We start from the raw sequence: 4,354 nt of genomic DNA on the forward strand, positions 1-4,354 counted from the left end.
AGGAATGGGCAGGATATTTGTTGAATAAATATTTTAAATAACTATAGTTTTAGGTTTTTCCTTTCATGATAGTAGCATTTGCTTACTCGTCCAACTTTTTAACTGTGAATAGATGTATACTGTCAATAGATTAATTAGAATAGATGAATGGAAAAGTGGGTTCTTTTAAGTTTTGATGATAGCATGAATTGATGATATCATGCTTTAAATTAATTAATTTTGTGCATTTAGGAATTGGAAAATTGGTTTCTACATTTCAGGTTTGGTTAAATGAGCTAAAACGAACGAAATTTAATAAAAAAACATTGATGGTAACATCAAATTATATAGTGGATATATGTATCTTAACGTCCCTCAAGGCGATGAGTGACGTTAATATAAGGGTTAAATATGTTTTTAGTCCTTATACTTCGGGGCGATTTTGGTTTTAGTCCCTCTTTCAAACTAAGGTACAATTTAGTCCTTCAACTTTAGAAAACTCTGGTTTTAGTCCTTTTTACCAAATTTTTTTAACTTTATTTGTTGTTTCAAACGCGTTTCTCAGTTAACATTGAAACAAAAATGTGTCAAACAGTATAAACAATCCAAATGCTATAATGAAACGTGCTTGAAACAGCAAATAAAATTTAAAAAATTTGGTAAAAAGGACTAAAACCAGAGTTTTCTAAAGTTGAAGGACTAAATTGTACCTTACTTTGAGAGAGGGACTAAAACCAAAATCGCCCTAAAGTATAGGGACTAAAAACATATTTAACCCTTAATATAATACAGTTGTTGAACCTATTTCACTATTTGTCCCTTGCTCATTCACTGCCATACTTTCAATTAAATCATAAGCCTCGTCCTGTCTTTTTCTTTATGTCGCCTCCAGCTGAAGCGTCTAACATCATCTTAAACTGTGTACTAAGGCCTCCAAGGAATGCAAGCACCAAAGTTGTTTTATCAAACCCATGAACAACTGTCTTTCTCAACAAGCCTTTAAACCTATCCCATGCCTGTCCAAGAGTTTCCTCCATCTCCTGTCTGAAGGAAGAAATCTCCAGCTTTCCTTGACTAATCTTTGACTGCGGGAAATACTTATTCAGAAATTTAGATGCCATAGTCTCCCACATTGTGAAACTTCCTTGTGGGAATGAATTTAACCACAACTTGGCTTTGCCTCCAAGTGAAAAAGGGAACAAACTGAGTTTGATCCTGTCGTTTGAAACTCCAGTCATCTTTACTATATTACAAATTTCATTAGACGTTGCCAAATGATCATATGGATTCTCATTTAACAAGCCATGAAATTGGTTGCTCTGCACCAGATGAATTAACGCAGGATTCATCACCATGTTAGTTATGTTGTCCCTTGGTATGGTTATACTGTTGAAGTGCAACGGTCCAACCACATTTGACGCATCTGCAAGTGTGCGTCTAGGAGGAACTTGCTCTTCCATCTCTTCTTCTGTCCTTTGTGAGGATGCCTCTGGTGAGGGTTCTAATAGCCTTTCAGGAGAAGGGAATAATTCTCTAGATGGACGCCTAACTTTCTTCCCCTTCCTATCACTCAAGCCTTCTCGAAGCGGTTGACTTTTCTTGCTTCTGGTTTGAACTGCTTCCTGCATGTATAAGCACTTTTATATAAAAAATAAAAAATAAAAATTTAAACGAAAAAAATATATAGAAAGTCAAATTTAATCAATTTACACTACTTGAAAAGTTAAACAACGAGTCCCCGGCAACGACGCCAAAAACTTGTTAACACCCTGGCAAGTGTATTAGATCATATCAAGTAATAAATAAACGGTAAGTCCGAGTGTCGTTTTCCCAAGGGACTCTTAGGCCTTATCTTTCATGTGATTTGATCGCATAAGACTTGAAAGAAGAATAATTTGTAGTGTTAATGCAAAACTAAATCTAAACATGCAAATCCAAATTGAATCAACTGGAAAATAAAAGATATGTATGAATGGGGTTGTTGGGGTTTACAATTTCATCCTTATCCACTCTCTTATATCTACTACTCTTATTAAATTCGCGCAACTTTTTAGATTACTCTAAACCTGATTCCTCGGTGAAAAGAGCCTATTACGAATTACTAGTTTACCACTCCTAGTCTCCCTAGTAATTACCAACGCATTAGAGTACAAAAGCTTAAAGCAATTGATCGTCCTACCCCTATTCCTAGGCGGTATTTCATTATCAAGAGAATTCTAATTAGTTCTAGATTTCCCCGTACGTTCCCGTTTCGACAAAATTAAATATCATACCACCAATTGAGTTAAACGATGTAAGCATTAAAGTACAGAGAAGAAAACCCAAACAATTGATAATAAGAGCATGTGAATATAATGAGAAGTTTGATACAAGAGAGTTTCAAAATGACTACATTGTTCCCCAACAACAAAGGGATTAGTTCACCATGAACATGGTGAAACTAAATGGAATTAATGAAAGAGACGAAAGAGTAAACCTTAGATTTGATAAATTGGAGCCTAAGCATCCAAGAAATCGCGTCCAAGAAGTGTAGAATTGGCGCTGAGCGATGGACCTCACTCTTCTTTTGCTTATTTTTTCATCCTTTCTTGAGTCTAAGTCCACCCTTCTTCACTTCCATCCTTCAGTTCTCATCAAATCCTATCAAAACAATGTAAAACAAGCATAATATCTCTAAAAACCACTTTTGACTCTCTTATGAACAAACTAAATGTTTTGCATGATTCTAAGCTCATTCTAAGAGATAAAGGGTGTGATTTGATATCAAACTTAAGTGTAAAAATAACGGTTTTTAGACCGTTATCACATATCACTTTTCAATATCAAAGATGCATAGCAGAGATGTGACAGAGTATGTGTCATCCAAATATGTTCAAGTAATGTACCATAAGATATTACAAATATGGTATCAAAGATAATTAAATACACCTTGAAACAACCAATTCAGTTTAATCATTCATAACCTCATACGAAATTCACAACGGATTATACATAATGAGATTTATGAAGAATAAAAATTTAACATATCAAAAGTCATGGTTTAAAGTATAAGAATCAAAAGTTTAGAAGCTTCAAACCAGTTGACGAATCACAATCGATTATAGCTTTCTCTTAATCGATTTCGTCCTGTAGTGTAATGTGAAATTCTCATTTCAGCGCAGCTAGTGACCAGTACTCCTGCATAAACTTTTTCAGCTCATCTAGATCAAACTTTAGTTCTTATGAAGTAAAATCACAATAACCATCATCACTGTTTAAGTATGATTATGCAATGAAATGATGTAACAATGAAATGTTCAATTTGCATTCATACAAATTATTTAATCAATTATTAATCAGCTTAAGCAGTCAATCACAATTCACAACTCACATAGATTGATTAAATAAAAAGCATAATTTCATTCATATATCAAAAGGTGATTACAATCAACCTAAGCAAAAGATGACTTAAGAGAGCCACTGATTATAGAACAAAAACACAACATAAAGTGGACACAGCCAAAAAAAAAAACTTCCAAGGTATACTCTAAGACCCCTATCTTAGTCAGATGTCTCTATCAATCTCTCATATGTTTTGTCCTTTTCACTTTCAGAATCGTCCTCAAAAGTACCACCAAAAGCGTTTATCCTCAATGCATAGTCATTTTCCTATGTAATTCAGAAAGAAACTTTTGTAGCTTGAACATCTTATCATCTTGTCTATCAAATTGGTTAACACCAAACTTCTTAAAGTCTAATCGAGGTCTAAACTGATATTTAGACACGTCAATATTAATAGGTTCAGCTCCCTCTATTCTAGGACAATGTTCATCTTTAAAGAATGATGAAGGTTGAAAAACAGTTATTTTCATATGTCATTTTAGACCAAATTACGCCCTTTACTACTTGGAATGAGCTTAGAATAAAGAAAAACTCAATAAATGAGTCTGTAGAGAGTCAAAAGCTGTTTTTAGCGATATTATGCTTGTTTTGCATTGTTTTGTAGCATTTCTGAGAAAATGAATAATGGAGTTGAAGATAAAGGTCGTAGACTCAAGAAAAGAGAAGAAAATTGAAGATTTGAAGAGTCGACGCACCGCCCGTGGTAACTTACACCGCCGAGCGGTCCAGGGCGAGGAGTAGGCACCTGGCGTTGGCGCTGGGCGGTTTTGAGGGAAACCGCCGGGCGGTAGACCCTACCGCCGGGTGGTAGTGCGATTTGTGGGAAACCGTCGGGCGCCACACTTATACCGTCGGGCGGTTGTCTGCTGGACTTGGGCCTGTTTTCTGTTGTGCTGCTCACCTATATATAGCCTATTGCAAGTTTAGATGCATTTTTTTGACAGAAGGGGGTGGCCAGACCTAATTTTGCTCTCTGGAGAGGATCTCTTGGATG

Source organism: Vigna radiata, chromosome 6, assembly GCF_000741045.1.
Source record: "Vigna radiata var. radiata cultivar VC1973A chromosome 6, Vradiata_ver6, whole genome shotgun sequence".
Taxonomy (NCBI): domain Eukaryota; kingdom Viridiplantae; phylum Streptophyta; class Magnoliopsida; order Fabales; family Fabaceae; genus Vigna; species Vigna radiata.